Source organism: Podarcis cretensis (assembly GCF_951804945.1).
Source record: "Podarcis cretensis genome assembly, chromosome: 18".
Taxonomy (NCBI): Eukaryota; Metazoa; Chordata; class Lepidosauria; order Squamata; family Lacertidae; genus Podarcis; species Podarcis cretensis.
The window spans coordinates 9,014,168-9,040,512 of NC_137188.1; the positions used below are offsets into that span (position 1 = coordinate 9,014,168).

General features: G+C 49.0%; 1 protein-coding gene across 3 annotated transcripts in view; it reads left to right on the forward strand.

The window, feature by feature from the left end:
- Positions 1-26,345, forward strand: part of CERS4 (ceramide synthase 4) — a 96,800-nt gene that overhangs the window by 23,518 nt on the left and 46,937 nt on the right. Inside the window, exon 1 of one of the 3 annotated variants that reach the window (XM_079960822.1) lies at positions 26,000-26,156. The exons of the other annotated variants lie outside the window; for them this stretch is intronic. The gene's annotated coding sequence lies outside the window, so the exon portion shown is untranslated. Of the gene's footprint in view, positions 1-25,999; positions 26,157-26,345 lie in introns of those variants that run through there. 3 annotated transcript variants of the gene reach the window in all.

Genomic DNA, 26,345 nt, shown 5'->3' on the forward strand with positions numbered 1-26,345 from the left:
ACTTTTAGAAAAGGGGGACATCATTAGTAGTAAAGGTAGAGGTAAAGGGACCCCTGACCATTAGGTCTAGTCGTGGCCAACTCTGGGGTTGCGGCGCTCATCTCGCTTTATTGGCCGAGGGAGCCGGCGTACATGGCCAGCATGGCTAAACCGCTTCTGGCGAACCAGAGCAGCGCACGGAAACGCCGTTTACCTTCCCGCTGGAGCGGTACCTATTTATCTACTTGCACTTGACGTTCTTTCGAACTGCTAGGTTGGCAGGAGCAGGGATGGAGCAATGGGAGCTCACCCCGTGGCAGGGATTCGAACCGCCGACCTTCTGATCGGCAAGTCCTAGGCTCTGTGGTTTAACCCACAGCGCCACCCACATAACAGGCGTTTTCGGCAGGTTGAGTCTTCGTCAACCTTTTCCTTGCAAGGACTTCGGGGTAGTTTTAAGTTCCTCCCTCGGAACCTGACCTGGATCGCAACAGCCCTTTGAGGTAGGCTGAGCACAGATATATAACAAGGGGCCACCAACAAGAAGGCTTGGGGGATTTTTGGCAGGGAAGTGGTGACAGCACAGACGCTTTTAAAATCATGTATTTTTTTTGGGAGAGGCCTTTCTCTCTCGTAACACTAGAAGTGAAGCTCAGTGTTGCAAAGATTCAGGACGGACAAACAAAAAAATCCTCCATCATGCCGAGTGAGACTATGGAACTCCCTGCCACAGTAGCCATCAACTGGGGTGGCCTTGAAAGCGGATTGGGCAATTTCAAGGAGGATTGGGCTATTGATGGCTGCTAGCCAGGGTGGCCCAGCTCTGCTTCCATGGCTGGAGACAGATTTGGAAGAGGCCACAGGGGTCATCTAGTCCAACCCCCTACAATGCAGGAATCTTTCACCCAACGCAGAACTCGAACCCAGGACCTTGAGATTGCGAGTCTCGGTCTCTGCCCAGTGAGCTATGGTTCTGAATGCTGGTTGATGGTGGGGATCTTGCACTCAGAGCCCGCTTGCCCGCTGCCCATCTGGATTGCCTCTGAGCATCCACAGAGTGCCTTTTGTCATCTGCACCGCCACACACCTGGGATTAGGTGAGAGCTGTTTCCTAGTTCTGCTGGATCTCTCAGCGGCCTTTGATACAATTGACCATAACATCCTTCGGGACCGTCTAGAGGGGCTGGGAGCTGGGGGCACTGTCATACAGTGGTTCCGCTCCTTCCTCCTGGGCCGTGTTCAGAAAGTGGTGGTGGGAGAGGAGTATTCAGACCCCTGGGCTCTCACTTGTGGGGTGCCTCAGGGTTCCGTCCTCTCCCCCATGCTTTTCAACATCTATATGAAGCCGCTGGGAGAGATCATCAGGGGGTTTGGACTGGGTGTCCATCAATATGCAGATGATACCCAGTTCTACCTCTCTTTCTAATCAGAACCAGTGAAGGCGGTGAAGGTCCTGTGTGAGTGTCTGGAGGCGGTTGGAGGATGGATGGTGGCTAATGGATTGAGGCTGAATCCTGACAAGACAGAAGTACTGTTTTTGGGGGACAGGGGGCAGGCTGGTGTGGAGGACTCCCTGGTCCTGATTGGGGTAACTGTGCCCCTGAAGGACCAGGTGCGCAGCCTGGGAGTCATTTTGAACTCACAGCTGTCCATGGAGGCGCAGGTAAATTCTGTATCCAGGGCAGCTGTCTACCAACTCCACCTGGTACGCAGGCTGAGACCCTACCTGCCCGCGGACTGTCTCGCCAGAGTGGTGCATGCTCTGGTTATCTCACGCTTGGACTACTGCAATGTGCTCTACGTGGGGCTACCTTTGAAGGTGACTCGGAAACTACAACTAATCCAGAATGCGGCAGCCAGACTGGTGACTGGGGGCGGCCGCCGAGACCACATAACACCGGTCTTGAAAGACCTACATTGGCTCCCAGTACGTTTCCGAGCACAATTCAAAGTGCTGGTGTTGACCTTTAAAGCCCTAAACGGCCTCGGCCCAGTATACCTGAAGGAGCGTCTCCACCCCCATTGTTCTGCCCGGATGCTGAGGTCCAGCGTCGAGGGCCTTCTGGCGGTTCCCTCATTGCGAGAAGCAAAGCTACAGGGAACCAGGCAGAGGGCCTTCTCGGTAGTGGTGCCCGCCCTGTGGAACGCCCTCCCATCAGATGTCAAAGTGATAAATAACTACCTGACATTCAGAAGACATCTTAAGGCAGCCCTGTTCAGGGAAGTTTTTAATCTGTGATATTTTAGTGTATTTTTGGTCTCTAGGGAAGCCGCCCAGAGTGGCTGGGGAAACCCAGCCAGATGGGCGGGGTACAAATAAATTATTATTATTATTATATAAATCATCTGAAGAGTGGAGACGGTCTGGCTTTCCTTTCCCAGAGTGGCGCTACGACGGGAAAAGGGATTGAAACCGTTCCGCTCTGCACAGCGCTGTGATGTAGAGAAAAATGCCCACCTTTCCCCCCCAAATTTTTTTTTATAACACAAATAAAAAACACAAACAGAAAAGACAAATAAATCCTTGTCATATCCTTATTTTTCTAAAGATTGTTCCCCAAGTCCTACCTATCTGATTTCCATTTTATTTCATCTTTAGCAGTTTAAAAAGGTAAAGGGGTAAAGGGACCCCTAACCGTTAGGTCCAGTCGTGGCCGACTCTGGAGTTGTGGCACTCATCTCGCTTTCAGGCTGAGGGAGCCGGCGTACAGCTTCCGGGTAATGTGGCCAGCAGGACTAAGCCGCTTCTGGCGAACCAGAGCAGTGCACAGAAATGCCCTTTACCTTCCCGCCGGAGTGGTACCTATTTATCTACTTGCACTTTGACATGCTTTCGAACTGCTAGGTTGGCAGGAGCAGGGACAGAGCAACGGGAGCTCACCCCGTTGTGGGAAATCATGCAGGTCATCGGGTAACCTTTCCAGGCAGCCTTGAACCCTCACCTCTCTTCTTGGCTTGATTCCTCTGCAAGAGATTTAGCTGCTATAGGGTCTGAATTCTTGGCTTGATTCCTCCGCAAGAGATTTAGCTGCTATAGGGTCTATGCCACTTTCTCTCTGCCCTATACATAGAAATATGGGAAAGATTCACTGATTCCCTTCTCCCATTTTAAAAAAAAACCGACCCCCTCTCCCCATATGAACCTACCCAGACCCTGAGATCATCTTCTGAGGCCCTCCTTCGTGTGCCCCCTCCTCGAGAGGTCCAGAGGGTGGCAACACAAGAACGGGGCCATCTTTGCGGTGGCTCCCCGTTTGTGGAATGCTCTCCCCTGGGAAGTTCGCCTGGCGCCTTCATTACACACCTTTAGGCACCAGGCAAAAACGTTCCTTTTTAACCAGGCCTTTGGTCGATCTGTTTGACATCCTATACCCTTTTAAAATGTGGCTTTTTTCTGGTGTGTGTGTGTGTTATTGGGTTGTTGTTTTTATTCAGATTATATATATTGTGATCTTTTCTGTGAACCGCCCTGAGACCTCCGGGTATAGGCTGGTATATAAACTCTAATTAATGATGATGATAATAATAATAATGATTAATAATAATAATGCCATTAATTTTTGTTAGGACAGAAGTCAAAGTCCATCCGTTAGGCCAGCCTTTCTCAACCTGTGGGTCCCCAGATGTTGTTGAACTACATCTAGCAAGCTCAGAGCTCAGGCATGATGGGAGTTGTAGTCCAACAACACCTCCCACAGGTTGAGATCCACTGTGTTAGGCTCTATCTGACTAAAACATACGCAGAGCAGACCTTCGATTAACGTGCCTTAGGCTGGGCACATCTAAAGCATGCAAGGATCTCCTGGGAACTGCAGTTTGACCGCCACAGCGCTACAATTCCCAGTACCAAACTTCAGTTACCAGTATTCTTTTTTTCTTTTTTTGCGGGGACAGGGGCAGAAATGTCCTTTATTATGGTGTTCCTGCAGCGCTTCGTCATAGAATCATAGAATCATAGAGTTGGAAGAGACCACAAGGGCCATCGAGTCCAAGCCCCTGCCAAGCAGGAAACACCATCAGAGCACTCCTGACATATGGTTGTCAAGCCTCTGCTTAAAGACCTCCAAAGAAGGAGACTCCACCACACTCCTTGGCAGCAAATTCCACTGTCAAACAGCTCTTACTGTCAGGAAGTTCTTCCTAATGTTTAGGTGGAATCTTCTTTCTTGTAGTTTGGAGCCATTGCTCCGTGTCCGCTTCTCTGGAGCAGCAGAAAACAACCTTTCTCCCTCCTCTAGGTGACATCCTTTTATATATTTGAACATGGCTATCATATCCCCCCTTAACCTCCTCTTCTCCAGGCTAAACATGCCCAGCTCCCTTAGCCGTTCCTCATAAGGCATCGTTTCCAGGCCTTTGAGCATTTTGGTTGCCCTCCTCAAATACAGACCAGTGTCTGACTGGCAGAAGCTCATAAGGGTTTCAGCAAAGAGAGCTCCCCTCATCATCTGCTTATGCCTTATGAGGAACGGTGGAAGGAGGTGGGTACTTGTAGCCCAGAGAGGAGCTAGAATCAAAAAGTGTAGAGAGGGGTCCCCAGCGGTCATCTACTCCAACCCCTGCAATGCGGGAATCTCCGCTCAAGCATCCCTGACAGGTGACCAACCAGCTTAAAAACCTCCAAGGAAGAAGAGCCCTTTTAACTTTTTTTTCTTTTCATTTTCCCCAAAATTTTATTAGTTTTCACAATATTATAAACAAACAAGCACACAAGACAAACAAACATATTATTGAAAATTACACTTATTAACTTTGTTAAGTGACTTCCTCGCTTCCCCTTGGTTGAATTTCATTGCATATCCTTTTAACGGTTCTCCAAATCCCAATTTTTATGAAATTTATCTTAAACATTAACATCCTTAGATCTTGACCTTATGGAATTAAACATATTAATTCATCACTTAACGTAAATAAAATCCTAAGCCCATTAGGTATCTGCAAGCTGTTTTCAGTTAGCTTAACTTAACAAATTTAACTAAGTAATCATTAAATTTATTCCACTCTTACTGTTACTCCTCCTCCTCTTCCGGTGAGGTCGGCTAGCTCCGAAAAATCCATCCTCTTCACCTGCCATTCTTCTGTTGTTGGTGATTCTTGGGTCTTCCACTTTTTAGCTAACAAAATACGAGCAGCAAAATACGAGCCCTTTTAACTTTTAACCAGACCCTTTTAACTGGGGATCTCGTCAGGATTCGAACTCGGGGCTTTGCGCACGCTGGGGGTGCATTGCGCTGCGGAGCTGCAGTCCCAAAGCAAGATTCCTCACGGTTCTGGAGCACTTTAAAATGGGGTTGCAGGAAGCTGCGACTTCTCGAGCCGGACTGTTGGCTCATTGAACCCAATACTGCCCACACGGACTGGCAGGAACTGTCTCAGGGAAATTCCCTCTTCTTTCTAGAGATGCCACTGCGGTTCAGACCTGGGAGTGTCTCTTCCTCGTAGTCACTGCTGGTTTCCTCACCGTCGACTTTGTAGGTGGAAGTCAGTCTTCGACTCGCTGGGCTGAAATCGATGCCTCTACCTGCGCCAAATCGCGATATGGTCTGGACTACAGTGGTACCTCGGGTTAAGTACTTAATTGGTTCCGGAGGTCCGTTCTTAATCTGAAACTGTTCTTAACTTGAAGCACCACTTTAGCTAATGGGGCTTCCTGCTGCTGCCGCGCTGCCGGGGCACGATTTCTATTCTATCCTGAAGCAAAGTTCTTAACCTGAAGCACGATTTCTAGGTTAGCGGAGTGTGTAACCTGAAGCGTATGTAACCTGTAGCGTATGTAACCCGAGTTACCACTGTATATGGTCCAGGGATTTAAGTGTGGATTGTTGATATTATTATTATTATTTATTTGAAATGAAATTACAGGGTGCTTATGAAAAGCAAAGATTATTGTCTGTGATAGGTAAAGGTAAAGGGATCCCTGACCGTTAGGTCCAGTCGTGGCCGACTCTGGGGTTGCGGCGCTCATCTCGCTTTACTGGCCGAGGGAGCCGGCGTACAGCTTCCGGGTCATGTGGCCAGCATGACTAAGCCGCTTCTGGCAAACCAGAGCAGCGCACAGAAATGCCGTTTACCTTCCCGCTGGAGTGGTACCTGTTTATCTACTTGCACTTTGACGTACTTTCGAACTGCTAGGTGGGAAGGAGCAGGGACCGAGCAACAGGTCATTGCGGGGATTCAAACTGCCGACCTTCTGATTGTCAAGTCCTTGGCTCTGTGGTTTAACCCACAGCGCCACCCGTGTCCCAACTGTCTGTGATAAATGGAGTTAAATGTATGTCACACAGGCACATAACTTTGGCAATTTAATGGGCTGTTACCTAACTCATTGTGCATCACACATTTGTATCTCATAGGCCGATCAGGGTAGCCGAACCTCAAGCAGGTTGGGTTGCCTTCTCTGAGTCAAAACGTCCTGGTGTGACCCAATATCGTCCTCAAGGATGGGTATCAATGAAGGCTCATCAGAATGCAGCCTTGGCAAGGGGTTGTTTAGTTGTTTAGTTGTGTCCGACTCCTCGTGACCCCCGGACCAGAGTACGGCAGGCACTCCAGTCTTCCACTGCCTCCCGCAGTTTGGTCAAACTCATGCTGGTAGCTTCGAGAACACTGTCCCACCATCTCGTCCTCTGTCGTCCCCTTCTCCTTGTGCCCTCCATCTTTCCCAACATCAGGGTCTTTTCCAGAGAGTCTTCTCTTCTCATGAGGTGGCCAAAGTCTTGGAGCCTCAGCTTCAGGATCTGTCCTTCCAGTGAGCACTCAGGGCGGATTTCCTTCAGAATGGAGAGGTTTGATCTTCTTGCAGTCCATGGGACTCTCAAGAGTCTCCTCCAGCACCAGAATTCAAAAGCATCAATTCTTCGGCGATCAGCCTTCTTTATGGTCCAGCTCTCACTTCCATACATCACTACTGGGAAAACCAGAGCTGTAACTATACGAACCTTTGTTGGCAAGGTGATGTCTCTGCTTTTTAAGATGCTGTCTAGGTTTGTCCTTGCTTTTCTCCCAAGAAGCAGGCGTCTTTTAATTTCGTGGCTGCTGTCACCATCTGCAGTGATCATGGAGCCCAAGAAAGTAAAATCTCTCACTGCCTCCATTTCTTCCACTGCTATTGCTTTTCTCCCAAGAAGCAGGCGTCTTTTAATTTTGTGGTTGGGTCTTGGATTCGAGTCCCACTCTGGGCAGGAGATTCCTGCATAGAAGTGGGTTAGACTAGATGACTCTTGGGGTTTCTTCCAACTCTACAGTTCTATGATATTGGAGCCAGAAAAATCAGTAACGTGGACAGCCCTAAAGAGAGAGGGGCTGTTGAAGTGCTGCAAAGTGCCAAAGATTTCAGACCTTCCAAATGTCCATATTTTCCAGGGACAGTCCCGGATTTATAGATAATAATAACATTTATTTTCCCAGCACATCAGGCTAGGTTTCCCCGCCACTGCGGGTGGCTCCCAACAGAATATTAAAAACACGATAAAACGTCAAACATTAAAAACTTCCCTCAACAGGGCTGCCTTCAGATGTCTTCTAAAAGACAGATAGTGGTTTATTTCCTTGGCATCTGATGGGAGGGCATTCTGCAGGGAGGGAGCCACCACCGAGAAGGCCCTCTGCCTGGTTCCCTGTAGCCTCACTTCTCGCAGGGAGGGAACTGCCAGAAGGCCCTCGGAGGTGGACCTCTGTGTCTGGGATGGACGATGGGGGTGGGGACGCTCCTTCAGGTATACTGGGCTGAGGCCGTTAAGGGCTTTCAATTTCTGTTGTGTCCCCCTTTGCCTTGTGTTTATTTTCCTTAATGGTTCATCCAGCCCGGCCTTCATGGCTAGCAGCCATTGACGGAGTGCGTACTCAGCTCCTCTGCAGGCTTCTCACTGGGGAGTCTGGCAGCCCACTGCCAGGAGAAGATTCTGGACCTCGTAGATTTTTGTGCTGACCCAGGAGGGTCTTGGGTTCTTATGAACAGTAAATGCTCTGATTCAGAAGAAGAAACTTCCCTATATTCCAGAATCGCAGTCAGTGCATTCTCCCTAGATGACTCACTCTGATTGCACATTTCATACCCTAAAGCCCTTCTCGGATTAAAATAGGGATGTCCTATTCCATAACAGATGTGGGTGGCGCTGTGGGTTAAACCACAGAGCCTAGGGCTTGCCGATCAGAAGGTCGGCGGTTCGAATCCCCACAATGACGGGGTGAGCTCCCGTTGCTCGGTCCCTGCTCCTGCCCACTTAGCAGTTCGAAAGCACACCAGTGCAAGTAGATAAATAGGTCCCGCTCCGGCGGGAAGGTAAAAGGCGTTTCCATGCACTGCTCTGGTTCGCCAGAAGCGGCTTAGTCCTGCTGGCCACATGACCCGGAAACTGTATGCCGGCTCCCTTGGCTAATAAAGCGGGATGAGCACTGCAACCCCAGAGTCGTTTGCGACTGGACTTAACTGTCAAGGGTCTTTTACCTGTAACTTTATTTGATGATAATAATAATAATAATAATAATAATAATAATAATATATTTATACACCCCCTCATCTGACTGTGTTGCCCCAGGCACCCTGAGCAGCTTCCAACTTATTTAAAAACTTAAAGGTAAAGGGACCCCTGACAGTTAGGTCCAGTCGCGGATGACTCTGGGGTTGCGGCGCTCATCTCGCTCTGTAGGCCGAGGGAGCCGGCGTACAGCTTCTGGGTCATGTGGCCAGCAGGACTAAGCCGCTTCTGGTGAACTGCAGCAGCGCACGGAAACGCCGTTTGCCTTCCCGCCAGAGTGGTACCTATTTATCTACTTGCGCTGGCGTGCTTTTGAACTGCTAGGTTGGCAGGAGCTGGGACCGAGCAACGAGAGCTCACCCCGTCGCCGGGATTCGAACCGCCAACCTTCTGATCGGCAAGTCCTAGGCTCTGTGGTTTAACCCACAGCACCACCCACTTCCCTTCCTTTACCTTTACCTTTATTCAATAACAACAACAACAACAACAACAATAATAATTATACTCCCCTCATCTGACTGGGCAACTTCCAACAAAACTTAATAAAACATTATTTTTTTTCTTTAAAAACGTCCCCAGCCACTCTGGGCGGCTACCAACAGATTGAGGTTGAATCCTGACAAGACAGAAGCACTGTTCTGGGGGGACAGGGGGTGGGCAGGTGTGGGGGATTCCCTGGTCCTGAATGGGGTAACTGTGCCCCTGAAGGACCAGGTGCGCAGCCTGGGAGTCATTCTGGACTCACAGCTGTCCATGGAGGCGCAGGTCAATTCTGTGTCCAGGGCAGCTGTCTACCAGCTCCATCTGGTACGCAGGATGAGACCCTCCCTGCCCCCAGACTGTCTTGCCAGAGTGGTGCATGCTGTGGTTATCTCCTGCTTGGACTACTGCAATGTGCTGTACGTGGGGCTACCTTGGAAGGTGACCCAGAAACTACAACTACAACAACCTAGACTGGTCACTGGGAGCGGCCGCCAAGACCTGAAAGACCTACATTGGCTCCCAGGACGTTTCCAAGCACAATTCAAAGTCTTGGTGCTGACCTTGAAAGCCCTAAACTGTCTCTGCAAAGTATCTCTGAAGGAGCTTCTCCATCTCCATTGTCCAACCCGGACACTGAGGTCCAGTTCCGAGGGCCTTCTGGTGGTTCCCTCCCTGAGAGAAGTGAGGTTACAAGTAGGAGGCAGAGGGCCTTTTCGGTGGTGGTGCCCACCCTGTGTTGATGTCAAGGAAATAAACAACTACCTGACTTTTAGAAGACATCTGGAGGCAGCCCTGTTTAGGGAAGTTTTTAACGTTTAATGTTTTGTTGTGTTTTAATATCTTGTTGGAAGCTGCCCAGAGTAGCTGGGGAGACCCAGCCAGATGGGCGGAGTATAACATTATTATTATTATAATTATTATTAGGGCCGTAGATGGAAGTAAGGACTCCTAAAGCCACACACAGAGGCCACTTAAGCCTCGAGGCCCTGCAAGTCCTATTATTCCTTAAAAACAAAGGAACAGCATGACCAGAGTACCAGACAAAGGAACAGCTGCTGATCCAATATTTAGACAGCGGCGAAAATGTACACAGGATTCCCGGCGCTGTGAGCCGGCCGCAATCGAGCCAGGGGAGTTGCGTACAGAGACGCCACTAGGAAAGGAGAAGATTTTGTTGTTTATTTCAGTATTATTTCCCACTGGGCAAGATGAGAGGCTGGTTCTCGTTTCCACTTGCTGATAAGGAAACACTTTGGATTCCGAAGACTTAGGAGGGGCAAGGGGAGAGGGAAAGGAGGAAAGATAAACAGTGTGCCTTGACATAAACCTCGAGAAATGCATGCCCTCCATCATTTCTCCGTTGAAAATAGGGACATCCTATTTAATAATAGGGACACGGGTGGCGCTGTGGGTTAAACCACAGAGCCTAGGACTTGCCGATCAGAAGGTCGGCGGTTCGAATCCCCGCAACGGGGTGAGCTCCCATTGCTCGATCCCTGCTCCTGCCAACCTAGCAGTTCGAAAGCACGTCAGAGTGCAAGTAGATAAATAGGTACCACTCCGGCGGGAAGGTAAACGGCGTTTCTGTGCGCTGCTCTGGTTCGCCAGAAGCGGCTTAGTCCTGCTGGCCACATGACTCGGAAGCTGTACGCCGGCTCCCTCGGCCAGTAAAGCGAGATGAGCACCGCAACCCCAGAGTCGCCCACAACTGGACCTAATGGTCAGGGGTCCCTTTACCTTTTACTATTTAATAATCACAGTCATAATCATAATACCCATCTGAGTGAGTTGCCCCTGCCACTCTGGGAAGCATCCAGCATAAATTAAAACATAATAAACCTTTAAAAGCTTCCTTGCACAGCGCGGCTTTCAGATGTCTTCTAAAGACTGTGGAGTTCCTTATCTCCTTGGCTCAGGGCTCGCATATCTTCATCCCCTCCAACATTCCTCCGATGAAAATAGAGACGTCCTAAGGAAAATCAGGACATTCCGGGAGCAAATCAGAAACTGGGACAGCTTTTGTAAATCCGGAACTGTCCCAGGAAAAAAAGCTCACTTGGAGGGTTTGGGTGTGGAGACGCTCCTTCAGGTCTACTGGGCCAAGGCCGTTTAGGGCTTTCAAGGTCAGCACCAATGCTTTGAATTGTGCTCAGAAACCTACTGGGAGCCAGTGTAGGTCTTTCAAGACCGGTGTTATATGGTCTCGGCGGCCGCTCCCAGTCGCCAGTCTAGCTGACGCATTCTGGATTAGTTGTAGTTTCCGGGTCACCTTCAAAGGTAGCCCCACATAGAGCGCATGGCAGTAGTCCAAGCAGGAGATAACCAGGGCATGGACCACTCTGGTGAGACAGTCCGCGGGCAGGTAGGGTCTCATCCTGCATACCAGACGGAGCTGGGAGACAGCTGCCCTGGACACAGAACTGGCCTGCGCCTCCATGGACAGCTGCGAGTCCAAAATGACTGAGTCCCATATGGTCTCGGCGGCCGCTCCCAGTCGCCAGTCTAGCTGACGCATTCTGGATTAGTTGTAGTTTCCGGGTCACCTTCAAAGGTAGCCCCACGTAGAGCGCATGGCAGTAGTCCAAGTGGGAGATAACCAGGGCATGGACCACTCTGGCCAGACAGTCTGTGGGCAAGTAAGGTCTCAGCTGAGATTGGTTGTCCATGATGTCTCTTCCTGGCCTTCCATGGCCCAACAACAAATGACGTCTTTCACACTAGTAACCCTTCTCTCTTGCTCGTTGCCCAGCAAAGGGATTTAGTTCCAGTGTTGTCTTTGGCAAAGGGTTGTCTTTCCTATCACTTTCGGCCGTCCAGCTCAAGCCCTGCATCAGCATTCATGCACCCGTCTCCATTTCCATTCCAGAGTTCGGCTCAGCAGGATGTGTGCATCCCCGGGTTTGTACTGTCCTTTCCTGTCGAGGGAAACCAGGAAAAGAACGCCAATCATCTCTCTCTCTCTCTCTCTCTCTCTCTCTCTCTCTCTCTCTCTCTTTCTCCAGCTCCATCCCTTCTCCTCCTCCTCCCACAAGGATGCGAGGATAGGATAGGCCGAGAGGGGGTGGGTCTTGTGATCTGGGCACCCAGGACCTCCAGACACACTGCCCCGGCTTGCACCCTGGAGACAAGGCACGTTCCACCATCTCTCGAGACAGATGGTCAGGGCCCATAGCTGTCAACTGTTCCTTATTTGGCTGGAAAGTCCCTTATCCCAGCGCCATGTCCTGCTGCTGTCCCTTGTTGATGATGTCCCTTAAATTTCCCGGGTTTCAAAGGACGCAGCTCCTCTCCCTCCCTCCCTCCCTCCCTCCCTCCCTGCCGGCCAGGGAGGAGGGAGGCTCCAACTGTGTTGCTTGGCTGTGTTGCTCACCCAATAAAGAGTCTGAGAACGACTGGGGGGTGGAGCTTGCATGTCTTGTGCCAATCAAATTGGCCGCATTGCCTGGGGACTCGCCTTTGCTCAGCGCTTCCCAGCGGAGAGGTGACGGTGGTTTCCCTTGCTGCATCCCCTTTGCCGGGTTGCTGCACTGTGGGAACCACCGCTTGAGGCTTCGTTTGGCTGCTGGCTGGGCTTTCTGCCTTTGGCTGGGAGGGGCTCAGAAGTCAAACATACCTGTGCTTGGAAAATCCCTTATTTTGGCTACTGATTCCTTATTTTCAAGGCTGCTGGTCCCTTATTTTCAAATCTGTAAGTTGACAGCTATGACAGGGCCATTTTAAGCATATCCGGTGCCGTGGTGGAAAGATCCCTCTGGCAACTCTTTCCCAGAGTTGTCAACCTTTTTTTTAGGGCTGGAGGAGGCGGGCAGCGGCTGGAGGGCGGCTCCTCCAGCAGGGAAGAGATGGAGGCTGGACGTGGCACCTCCTGGCTCAGCTGGCCTCTTCGTACCACGATGGCCACGGCAGGCGAGCGAGAGCGCGTGTGCAACTACCACCAAGCGTTGGCTCGGTTTTTCCCCTTTTAGCCTTCTGGTGCCCCGCAGAATTCGGTGCCTGCAGGCTAAAAGGGAAAAAACCAAGCCGATGCTCAGAGGGAACGGCGCATGCACCCTCGCTCACCCAGCGCGCTCGTTTGGTGTTCCCCGGACTCTTGCTTGGCGCCCTCCAGAACTTGGCGCCCTGGAACCCCACGCCACTAGCCTCTATGGGTAAGACAGGTGTGCAGATGGATTGCAACAACAAAAACAACTTCTGCCCCGGCGGGAGGTCAACTCTGGTGCTGCTAACACAGCAGTTTGACTTTGCCCTTGGCAGCAGGAAGATACCGACGGCAACTTGTTGTTGTTGTTTAGTCGTTTAGTTGTGTCCACCTCTTCGTGACCCCCTGGACCAGAGCACGCCAGGCACTCCTGTCTTCCACTGCCTCCCACAGTTTGGTCAAACTCATGCTGGTAGCTTCAAGAACACCGTCCCACCATCTCGCCCTCTGTCATCTCCTTCTTCTTGTGCCCTCCATCTTTCCCAGCATCAGGGTCTTTTCCAGGGAGTCTTCTCTTCTTATGAGGTGACCAAAGTCTTGGAGCCTCAGCTTCAGGATCTGTCCTTCCAGTGAGCACTCAGGGCTGATTTCCTTCCAAATGGAGAGGTCTGATCTTCTTGCAGTCCATGGGACTCTCAAGAGTCTCCTCCAGCACCAGAATTCAGAAGCATCCATTCTTTGGCGATCAGCCTGCTTTATGGTCCAGCTCTCACTTCCATACATCACTACTGGGAAAACCAGAGCTTGAACTATACGGACCTTTGTTGGCAAGGTGATGTCTCTACTTTTTAAGATGCTGTCTAGGGCCATTGTTTTCAGCAGGTCTTCTCTAAGTAGGATTTAGCCCGGAAGGAACGTGGTTGCATTGCTCAGAAGCAACTCATGTTTGTTTCGATCACGGAGACTCTCCTGGCAAGTGGAAGGATAACGCATTAACTCTGGTCTACACTGCGTTCGACGGGATCAGGTCCTACTCAGAACAATGCATTAAGCAGAAACCACAATGCAGAGAGACAAAGATGGTCAAGTTCAGAGAGCCAGGAGTAGTTGATACAAATAGCAGCCCAGAAGCAGCCAAGTAATGCCAGACCTCAAAACAGGATTCAGAGCTTGGAATATAATAATAATAATAATATTATAATAATTTATTATTTATACCCCGCCCATCTGGCTGGGCTTCCCCAGCCACTCTGGGCAGCTTCCAACAAAATATTAAAATACAGTAAGGCATCAAACATTAAAAACGTCCCTAAACAGGGCTGCCTTCAGAGGTCTTCTAAAAGTCAGGTAGTTCTTTATCTCCTTGACATCTGATGGAAGGGCATTCCACAGGGCGGGCACCACCACCGAGAAGGCCATCTGCCTGGTGCCCTGTAACCTCACTTCTCGCAGGGAGGGAATCGCTATAAGGTCCTCGGAGCTGGACCTCAGTGTCCGGGCAGAACGATGGGGGTGGAGACGCTCCTTCAGGGATACTGGGCCGTTTAGGGCTTTCAAGGTCAGCACCAAGACTTTGAATTGTGCTCAGAAACGTCCTGGGAGCCAATGTAGGTCTTTCAGGACCGGTGTTATATGGGTTTGAGGCTCCCCGTGCCTGGTTTAGCCAGCCAGTCAAAGCTGTCCCTGGCATGGCCGCTGTCGCATGCTGACAGCTTCTAGGAGCCGCAGGTGAGAGCTGAGTGCAGGGTAGGGACCAAAGCTGCCCAAACTACCCCAGAAGGAGCATGGTGTGCCCCCTAACAGAGGTTCTGCCCTCCCCTAACACTCCACACACCCCCTGTTAATAATGTCTAATTCAGGCTTCCTCAGCCTCAGCCCTCCAGATGTTTTTGGCCTACAACTCCCATGATCCCTAGCTAGCAGGACCAGTGGTCAGGGATTATGGGAATTGTAGTCTCAAAACATCTGGAAGGCTGAGGTTGAGGAATCCTGGTCTAATTGGTCTGCTCTGACCATGAGTTCTTCAACTACAACCCTCTATGTGCAGCAGCTGGCACATGTTGTTGTTGTTTAGTCGTTAGTCGTGTCCGACTCTTTGTGACCCCCTGGACCAGAGCACACCAGGCACTCCTGTTTCCACTGCCTCCCGCAGCTTGGTCAAACTCATGCTGGTGGCTTCGAGAACACTGTCCCACCATCTCGTCCTCTGTTGTCCCCTTCTCCTTGTTCCCTCCATCTTTCCCAGCATCAGGGTCTTTTCCAGGGAGTCTTCTCTTCTCCTGAGGTGGCCAAAGTCTTGGAGCCTCAGCTTCAGGATCTGTCCTTCCGGTGAGCACTCAGGGCTGATTTCCTTCCGAATGGAGAGGTTTGATCATCTTGCAGTCCATGGGACTCTCAAGAGTCTCCTCCACCACCATAATTCTAAAGCATCCATTCTTTGGCGATCAGCCTTCTTGATGGTCCAGCTCTCACTTCCATACATCACTAGTGGGAAAACCATAGCTTGAACTATACGGACCTTTGTTGGCAAGGTGATGTCTGTTTTTAATCTTGCGAATCGGCCCCCTTAGCTCAGCCAGTAGAACTCAAGACTCTTAATCTCTGGCTCGCGGGTTCAAACCCCACATTGGGCAAAAGATTCCTGCATTTCAGGGGTTTGGGCTTGGCGCTTCCAGCTCTAGGATAAATAAAAGAACCTGCGTGAATGAAATCAAACAATGCCCTCTAACATGTAATTTGCCCTTCTCACAGCTTCTTTGCATCTTTCCCCCAAGCAAAAGAATAGGATCCACCTGCAAATTAGAGCTTGCGCACACACATCAATTCTGTTTATGGAGATCCCTTTGATCACACATAAACACAGTGCCCAGACCGTTGGGATGACTGGTTCATATTTTTGCCTTGCTTCCTTTAGGTGCTGGGAGCGTGGTTTCAAAATTCCGTCCAGGCTGGTTGGGCAGCGAAATTAAATATTAATCATTAAATGGTGATCTTTAAAAGATTGGTTTCTCTCTGCGTCTCTCGTTCCCCATTAGCAGATCAGGACAATGAGTGTTTGAGGCCCCCGCAAAGTTAAATTCTAAACTCCTGGCTCAAAATGTTCTTACCCAGATTTCGCTGGCTTCCCCTTGCAACCTTTTTTTAAAAAAAGAAATGTTTTCATTACTTTGATCCTCAGACTATACAAATTGTTCTCTGAGGGTTATGATAAGGTTAAATCTTAGGACACAGCCTGTAATGGATGGCAGTGAAAACTTTATCCCCAAGTTTCATATCTGTTGAGAGAGAGGTACATATACCGTATATAGTTTTATATTCCTTATTGAATTATTATTTTTCTAAAAACCACGTAAATACAAGTGCGCGATGTAAGATAAGGGACAAAAAAGAAGAAGAAAAGAAACAGGACAGTGTAAGAAAACAAAACAGCACAACAGAAAAACTGTATGCATTACCAAAAATAATATTATTGTAGTTCACCAAACCTTAACCTAATAGGGTATTTATAAAATGGAATTCCAAATACTGTTGACTTTGTGCATGGCAAGTCTGTAATTGCACGCAACTTGTTCGTGTCTAGCGAATTTGTACATCTCTTCAGTCATTAAAGAAAGCCATATTATTATTATTAGGTAAAGGTAAAGGGACCCCTGACTATTAGGTCCAGTTGTGGCCGACTCTGGGGTTGTGGCGCTCATCTCGCTTTACTGGCCGAGGGAGCCGGCGTACAGCTTCCGGGTCATGTGGCCAGCAGGACTAAGCCGCTTCTGGCGAACCAGAGCAGCACACGGAAACGTCGTTTACCTTCCCGCCGGAGCAGTACCTATTTATCTACTTGCACTTTGACGTGCTTTCGAACTGCTAGGTGGGCAGGAGCAGGGACCGAGCAACGGGAGCTCACTCCGTCGCGGGGATTCGAACCACCGACCTTCTGATTGGCAAGGCTCTGTGGTTTAACCCACAGTGCCACCCGCGTCCCTCGATTATTATTATTATTATTCCTGTTCATACTACATCTTTTTGCCGTTGTAAGGGATCAGAGAGTCCCTTCATATTGTCCCTTTGTTAGATTCCATGTCTTGGGCCTGTAGAATTAAAAAGGATTGTTTTCCCCCACAAATTTCAGATGGTTCCGTACAGTCTAGTGAATTATTATTATTCTTCCTAACCGCTCGTCGGCGAAACTTTCTGCACAGGAAATCCCCTTTCACACTTAACGGAGACCCGCTTCCGAGCTTCGCTTTTGAGCAGACAGATCTCGTTCTGCAAAAACATCTGTGACAAGAATGCAAAGTTATGTAACTTTCAGAGGAGCTGGAGAAAATGAAGTGGAATGGAGGGTTGGCAGAGTATCAGGGGACATACAACCAGTGGTCTAAAGGAACAGGATTGGGCCTGGACTGGGGTCTCCTCTGGGTGCGATATGAACGAGCTTTTCACGGTGAGAAAGTCGCCAAATAAGCCAAGCAGAGGGAGGAAGAGGAGGAGGACGACGTTGGCAATGCCTGGTTAAGGGGTTTTAAACTGCCCCTTTTGTAGGATCCTAGAATGGTTGAATTGAAAGAGGGACCCTCCCAAAGTCATCTGAAGGATGAAGTATACCTGAAGGAACGTCTCCACCCCTATCGTTCTGCCCGGACACTGAGGTCCACCTCCGAGGTCTTCTGGTGGTTCCCTCCCTGCGAGAAGCCAAGTTACAGGGAACCAGGCAGAGGGCCTTCTCGGTGGTGGCACCCGCCCTGTGGAACGCCCTCCCACCAGATGTCAAAGAGAACAACAACTACCAGACTTTTAGAAGACATCTGAAGGCAGCCCTGTTCAGGGAAGCTTTTAATGTTTGATGTATCACAGTATTTTAATATTCTTTTGGAAGCCGCCCAGAGTGGCTGGGGAAGCCCAGCCAGATGGACGGGGTATAAATAATAAATTATTATTATTATTATTATTATTATTATTATTATTATTTAGTCCAACCCGCCGCAATGTAGGAGTCTTTCCCCCCCAAATAATATTTATTAATTTCACTAGATAAACATAATAAAAAAGAATTAACAGTAATAAAAACAGACAGAGAATAAAACAGAAAAAAGATAAAAAAGAAACAAGAAAAAAGATACAGCATATTGCCACTTAATTAATTAAAATTAAGTACCATCCATCTTCATAAACATAGTATTTGACTTCCTCGAATCTCTTCCATCTGAATTTCTTAGTAATTATATGTAGCAGTTTCCAATATCAATATTTCAAAAAACCGTATCACAGTCCAATCATATTACATAACTTTCCTTATCGTACAATTTCTTATTTATAAATTTAACCCCAGTTTAATCCTAGGCCTGATTGTTTCTTTCAAGTGGTTACATATCTTTAATATTACTGTATTTATTCAAATAGTCTTTGAATTTCGTCCAGTCTTCTTGATGTTCCACTTATTTCTGGTCGCGGATTCTCCCAGTGAGATCAGCCAGCTCCATAAACTCCATCATCTTCATCTGCTATTCTTCAATTATTGGTAGTTCTTGTGTTTTCCATTTTTTGGCTAGTAAAACCCGGGCAGCAGTTGTGGCATACAAAAAATACTTTTACATCTTTTTTGGGCAATTCAACACCTGTTATTCCAAGGAGAAAGGCTTCTGGTTTTTTTTTAAAAAAAATAATATTTATTAAAGTTTTGAAAGTTACAGAAGAGAAAAAAAAAGAATTAAACATAACAAAACCATACAATACAATACAAAAACAAAAATACTACATATACAAACAAAAAAAAACACATCCAATACTTTCAATGTTATTAACTTTCTTTTACTTTTTTCAGCGACCTCCTCACACCTCCCTTTTTTGTATTCTAGTTCGGTTAGCTATTTCAGCAAATCCTTTCCATCCTTCCCAATTTTTATCCTATAATTTATCTTAATATAATGTAACTTTACCTTTCCTCCTTTCATCCATTAACAGTCTATTTTTACTTAGTCCTTTATAATATTTCTGCTAAAGCCACATAACTTCATTCCAGCCTCCTTCTAACATTCCTTAATTTTACAATGTTTCTGTAGTCTTTAAATTTCTTCCAATCTTCTTCCACCGACTCTTCTCCCTGGTCTCGGATTCTGCCAGTCATTTCCGCCAGTTCCATGTAGTCCATCATCTTCATTTGCCATTCTTCCAGAGTGGGTAGATCTTGTGTCTTCCAATATTTTGCGATAAGTATTCTTGCTGCTGTTGTCGCATACATAAAAAAAAGTTCTGTCCTTCTTTGGCACCAATTGGCCAACCATGCCCATTCTTGCAGGTTTTTAAGCAGAAGTTGGGGGGCTATCTAGCATGGATGCTTTAGGTGAGATTCCTGCATCTCAAGGGGTTGGGATAGAGGACCTCTGGGGGTCCCATCCAAATCTACGATTCTTCGATTCCTTTGCCAGCAGGGATAAAGTACTTATGGTGCCGTCAGGGACTGTGAATCCCCCATTAGATTTCTAACAGGATTCTCAGCTCCCTTATTGGCTACAGTTCCCAGGATTCGCATGGCCAAGAAGCCACGATAAATTAGGCAGCTTTGAAACAGTCATTTCCGCCAGTTCCATGCCAGTCATTTCCGCCAGTTCCATGTAGTCCATCACCTTCATCTGCCATTCTTCCCGGGTGGGTAGATCTTGTGTCTTCCAGTACCAAGGAGAAAGGCTTCTGGTTTCTTCATTGTAAGAATCTTTTTTTTGCCCAGCGTGGGATTTGAACCCACTGAGATTTCATAGATGATCCAATTTTAGAGTTGGAACAGACCACAAGGGACATCTGGACCGCTTTGGTTAGAGTGTGGTGCTGATGATGCCAAGGTTGCAGGTTTGATCTCTGTCTGGGGCATTGCTGCACATTCCTGCCTTCCAGGGGGGTTGGACTAGATGATGTCTAGGGTCTACCGTTCTGTGATTCTACGATTCTCCTTCCAAGCCTTCATTGCAACAATTCTCCCGAGATTCTCGCCGGTCGCCGCAGAGCCAAGCGCTCCCGATTCTCCGTTTGCGATCTGCGTCCGAAATGTTGTTTGTTGTTTCTTCCTTTATTGTGTTGCAAAAACGTTTGCCGGCGTCCGAAAGCCAAGTTGCAATTATAATTGCGTTTAATATACGACAGGAGGGGCCGAGAGAGAAAAAAGTCTCTGCCTTCGTTTTGTTTTTCAAAGGGATGGCAATTCTAGGATTCTATAAAAGCAGGTCTTGTTTTTTGCATCGTTGTAACTCGGTCCTTGATCTTATGGTGAAACATAGCTATGAGATAGAGCAAACTTTTTCAGCAGGGGGCCGGTCCACTGTCTCTCAGAGCTTGTGGGGGGGCACACTATCTTTTTTGGGGGGGAAATGAATGAATTTCTATGCCCCACAAATAACCCAGAGATGCAGTTTAAATAAAAGGACACTTTCTACTCATGTAAAAACACGCTGAAGCATTGATGCTTTTGAATTATGGTGGTGGAGGAGTCTCTTGAGAGTCGCATGGACTGCAAGAAGATCAAACCTCTCCATTCTGAAGGAAATCAGCCCTGAATGCTCACTGGAAGGACAGATCCTGAAGCTGAGGCTCCAAGACTTTGGCCACCTCATGAGAAGAGAAGACTCCCTGGAAAAGACCCTGATGTTGGGAAAGATGGAGGGCACAAGGAGAAGGGGATGACGGAGGACGAGATGGTTGGACAGTGTTCTCGAAGCGACCAACATGAGTTTGACCAAGCTGCGGGGGGCAGTGGAAGACAGGAGTGCCTGGCGCGCTCTGGTCCAGGGGGTCACGAAGAGTCGGGCACGACTAAACGACTCAACAACAACAACAAAAACACGCTGATTCCCAGAGCGTCCGTGGGTTGGATTTAGAAGCTGATTGGGCCGGATCCGGCCTTAGTTTGCCTACCCATGAGACAGAGGGACTGAAATTGGCCGGCACCCCCATTATTTCCAATGGATTTACTCTGAGTAGGATTTAGTTGGAGGCAACCACCGCTGTCTTCCATAGGTAGAGGTTCCCTGAGATGCAGGTGTAGATGCTGGTTCCGACGGCTTCCTATTCCACCCTTTTGTCGCCAGCGAAGTTTCCTTCTCCTTGGAAACGTTGTCCGTCTGCCCTGGGTAGGATTAAGCTGCAGCTATTCTTGCACAGCATCTGAAATCCCTCAGAGCTCTTTATCCCCGTTCGCACAGAGAGAGAGAGAGAGAGAGCCTTGGGGACTTAAAGTGCAAAGCGGATTGTGTGGCAAAAATAGATTGGGGGGACGGAGGAAAAGCCTTGTCATGCACTTCCGAGGACACCTTCGACTCTGGCGTGCGACAGCATTGCACAGGCGACGCACGGCCTTGTTCACGAGACAAGCCGGGCCGCGTTTATTTTTAAAACGGGAAAGTCAAAAGAGCAGCGGCTGCGTTTCTGAGTTTGCTGCTTGGGCAGCAGGGTTAGAAAATAGATCCCCATCTTTCCCCCCCTCTCTTTTAAAGAGAATGCTTTTGGTTCCTCTTTAGATGTGCAAATGTGGTTTGCATTTCCGTCCCCTCCAACATTTCTCTGATGAAAACGGAGATGTCCTATTCCATACCCTCCAGCGTGTCTCAGATGGAAAGAGGGGTGTCCTAAGAGAAAGTGGGGCATTCTGGGATCAAGTCAGAAACCGGGACCGTCCCTGGAAAATAGAGACAGTTGGAGGGTCTGAATGTGCATCTTTTATAGGTCAAAAGCAGTACTTTGAATTGGGCCCAGAAGATAATCGCTAGCCAGTGAAGTGCTCTCTGCTGGCTGCCTTCAGATGTCTTCTAAAAGTCTGGTAGTTGTTGTTCGCTTTGACATCTGGTAGGAGGGCGTTCCACAGGGCGGGTGCCACCACCGAGAAGGCCCTCTGCCTGGTTCCCTGTAACCTCGCTTCTCGCAGGGAGGGAGCCACCAGAAGGCCCTCGGAGCTGGACCTCAGTGTCCGGGCTGGAAGATGGGGGTGGAGACACTCCTTCAGGTACAGTGGTACCTTGGTTTATGAACTTAATCCGTTCCAGAAATCCGTTCTTAAACCAAAGCGTTCTTAAACCAAGGCATGCTTTCCCATAGCAGCGGGGGACTCAGTTTACAAATGGAACACACTCAACAGGAAGCGAAACATGTTCTTATTCCAAGGCAAAGCTCACAAACCAAAACACCTGCTTCCAGGTTTGCAGCATTCTTAATCAAGTTTTTCAAAAACCAAGGTATAATGATAATAATAATAATAATAATAATAATAATAATAATAATAATAATAATTTATTATTTATACCCCGCCCATCTGGCTGGGCTTCCCCAGCCACTCTGGGCGGCTTCCAAAAAAATATTAAAATACTGTAATTCATCAAACTTTAAAAGCTTCCCTAAACAGGGCTGCCTTCAGATGTCTTCTAAAAGTTTGGTAGTTATTTTTCTCTTTGACATCTTGTGGGAGGACGTTCCACAGGGTGGGTGCCACTACCGAGAAGGCCCTCTGCCTGGTTCCCTGTAACCTCACTTCTCGCAGGGAGGGAACCGCCAGAAGGCCCTCGGAGCTGGACCTCAGTGTCCGGGCAGAACGGTGGAGGTGGAGACGTTCCTTCAGGTATACTGGACCGAGGCCATTTAGGGCTTCAAAGGTCAGCACCAACACTTTGAATTGTGCTCGGAAACGTACTGGGAGCCAATGTAGGTCTTTCAAGACCAGTGTTATATGGTCTCAGCAGCCGCTCCCAGTCCCCAGTCTGGCTGCCGCATTCTGGATTAGTTGTAGTTTCCGGGTCACCTTCAAAGGTAGCCCCACGTAGAGCTCATTGCAGTAGTCCAAGCGAGAGATAACTAGAGCATGTACCACTCTGGCAAGACAGTCTGCGGCAAATGGCTTCTGTAAATCCAGGACTGTCTCTGGAAAATAGGGACACTTAGAAGGTCACTGGCAACCAGTGCAGTAGTGTCTGGATCCTTGCAATATGCTCAAACTGTCTTGTCCCAATGAGCAACTTGGTTGCCGAATTCTACACTGGTTGAAGTTTCTGAACTGTCTTCAGAGACAGTTCTGCATTGTGCTAATGTACTGGTTTGCACTAATCTAACCTCGAGGCTACTAGAGTTTGGGTACAATTGGGCAATAAAGCTCCTTGCCAAGTGTGCAAGGGCTCTTCTGTCTGCCCAGCTTGCTGTTTTTGGCACTCCAGAGATATGCAAACATCTTGTGTTCTCTCATGAAAGGAGCGTCTCCACCCCCACTGAGGTCCAGCTCCGAGGGCCTTCTGGCGGTTCCCTCCCTGCGAGAGGCGAGGTTACAGGGAACCAGGCAGAGGGCCTTCTCGGTGGTGGCGCCCACCCTGTGGAACGCCCTCCCATCAGATGCCACGGAAATAAACAACTATCTGACTTTTAGAAGACATCTGAAGGCAGCCCTGTTTAGGGAAGTTTTTAATGTTTGATGTTCTGTCGTGCTTTTGATATTCTGTTGGGAGCCGCCCAGAGTGGCTGGGGAAACCCAGCCAGATGGGCGAGGTATAAATAATAAATTTTAAATACAAACATGAGTCTGACCAAACTGCGGGAGGCAGTAGAAGACAGGAGTGCCTGGCGTGCTCTGGTCCATGGGGTCACGAAGAGTCGGACATGACTAAATGACTAAACAACAACAAATTCATTAATCTATTGGTTGTTAGCAGGGAGTGGCAATCAGATGGACATAGGTTATCCTTCGTTGTGGTTACGCAGGATGGAGATAGCAGCCCGGTGTCTGAACCACCCAACGAGGACTTGCTAATATTCAATCGACATTAAGTCTGCAGATTTTGCAAAGCGGTTTTATGGCGCCAAACCCCACTGGAATCCTGCCTATGTTGCCAACAGAGGCTCGAGAATTTGAGAGCTTGAGATCTGCAGGTTATTGGTGGGTTGTGCTCATCTCAAGAAAAAACATCACCTGCAGATTTTGGCCAGGGTGGGGGACAGAATGCTCTATGAGACCTTCCTTGCGTCTGATCTAGCAGAGCTATTGTCTTACTGTCTAATGAGTGATAGCAAAACAGGAGGTCTTGTCTGCAGGCATCTGAGACCAATGGCTCTGCCATTGTGGGAACCGGATGCTGGGCAAAATGGGACCACTGGCCGTACCCGAGACACCTCTGAAGTTCTTGCGAGTCACAGTGGGAGAGGAGCTCCTGCCCTCCTGCCTGTGGGGTTTTTTTCCTGGAGGGACCAGAAAAAACAGGATCCTGGGCTTTTGATGCAGGAGACAGAGCCTCAGGAATCTCCTGAAGTTCCCACCGTCCTGCCAAGAGAGGAAACACTTTTTCTCGTTCCATCCAGCCTGCCAGGCGACCTCTGCAGAAAGCTGGCAGGCCATCAGAGGAGCATCACGATCTGTATGCCTACCTCCTGGAAGAAGCAGAGGAAGATGCAAATATTTCGGGACAATCCGAGGCATGTTTTGGAGTCCCAGGAGGAATGCACTAACATTCTTGCAGGCAGCGGGTGGTGCCACAAGAGGAAGGGATGTCCGAGGGGCAAACAGCCACCGCCTGAGAAGTAGAAATAGTCTCTCCCTGCCTCTTACATTAAAAGGTAAAGGTACCCCTAACCACTGGGACACGGGTGGGGCTGTGGGTTAAACCACAGAGCCTAGGGCTTGCCGATCAGAAGGTCGGCGGTTCGAATCCCCGCAATGACGGGGTGAGCTCCCGTTGCTCGGTCCCTGCTCTTGCCAACCTAGCAGTTCGAAAGCACGTCCAAGTGCAAGTAGATAAATAGGTACAGCTCTGCCGGGAAGGCAAACAGTGTTTCCATGTGCTGCTCTGGTTCACCAGAAGCAGCTTAGTCATGCTGGCCACATGACCTGGAAAAACTGTCTGCAGACAAACGCTGGCTCCCTCGGCCAGTAAAGCAAGATGAGCGCCGCAACCCCAGAGTCGGCCACGACTGGACCTAATGGTTAGGGGTAAAGGTAAAGGGACCCCTGACCATTAGGTCCAGTCATGGATGACTCTGGGGTTGCGGCGCTCATCTCGCTATACTGGCCGAGGGAGCCAGCGTTTGTCTGCAGACAGTTTTTCCCAGGTCATGTGGCCAGCAGGACTAAGCCGCTTCTGGCAAACCAGAGCAGCGCACAGAGATGCTGTTTACAATCCCGCCGGAGTGGTACCTATTTATCTACTTGCACTTTGACGTGCTTTTGAACTGCTAGGTGGCAGGAGCAGGGACCGAGCAATGGGAGCTCACCCCGTTGTGGGGATTCGAACCGCTGACCTTCTGATTGGCAAGTCCTAGGCTCTGTGGTTTAACCCACAGAGCCACCCACGTCCCTAATAATAATAAGAATAATCTGGTTGGGTTCCCCAGCCACTCTGGACAGCTCTCAACAGAATACAGTGGTACCTCAGGTTACATACGGTTCAGGTTACATACGCTTCAGGTTACATACACTTCAGGTTACAGACTCTGCTAACCCAGAAATAGTGCTTCAGGTTAAGAACTTTGCTTCAGGATGAGAACAGAAATCGTGCTCTGGCGGCACGGCGGCAGTAGGAGGCCCCATTAGCTAAAGTGGTGCTTCAGGTTAAGAACAGTTTCAGGTTAAGAACGGACCTCCAGAATGAATTAAGTACTTAACCCGAGGTACCACTGCATTAAAAACAATGATGCTGATGATGCTGATGATGAAATAGGACAGGCTTCCTCAACCTCAGCCCTCCAGATGTTTTGAGACTGCAATTCCCATCATCCCTGACCACTGGTCCTGCTAGCTAAGGATGATGGGATTTGTAGGCCAAAAACACCTGGAGGGCCGAGGTTGAGGAAGCCTGGAACAGGACACCAGAGAAATGCAAGAGGGTGCCGAATAAGTCGGCAGATTGCGGGAATAACCCTTCCGTGCCCCCAAAACAGCTGCTGCCAGCCAGTGCTGCGCACACTAGGCAACATGGGCAAAAGCGAGGGGTTGATTTGAGCTGCCTTCCTGCAGAAGCAGCTCTGGTTTGCACGTGGGCTGCCGGGCAGGAAACATCTGCAGGGTGCGAGTGCGAGTTTCGGAACATTACGGTCTCCTCTCCTCGAGCAACCTTTGAGGTAAGGAACTGGCAGCTGCAAAGATCTGTGGCCTTGCACCAAATTAAAGGAGAGAGAGAATGCAAACCGTGGGTGGAGGCAGCCGAGTTAATCTGATAAAAAGGGATCCTTAAAGGGAAACATCAGCTTAATCTCATTTGTTGCTTTTCCTGCCCTGAGCAGAGGCTGGAAGCTGCAACAGCGTTGTCAGAGGGAGCCGCTTTGGACCTCAAAAGCGGCTTTTGTGCAAGGTCAGAGCTTTGGGGTGGTCTCTGCGGGAGTGGGTTGCTCGGCTTGCTCCGTTTCGGAGCAGGTCCTACCTGCCTGAGGGCCAGGGAGCCAGGCATGCGGCCCTCGCGAAGGCCGAGGCTTCACCTGCGTGGAGGTTGTCCTTCGATTGCAGTGGTGCTCTTGGGTTACCTGGGTGAAAGATGGAGAGA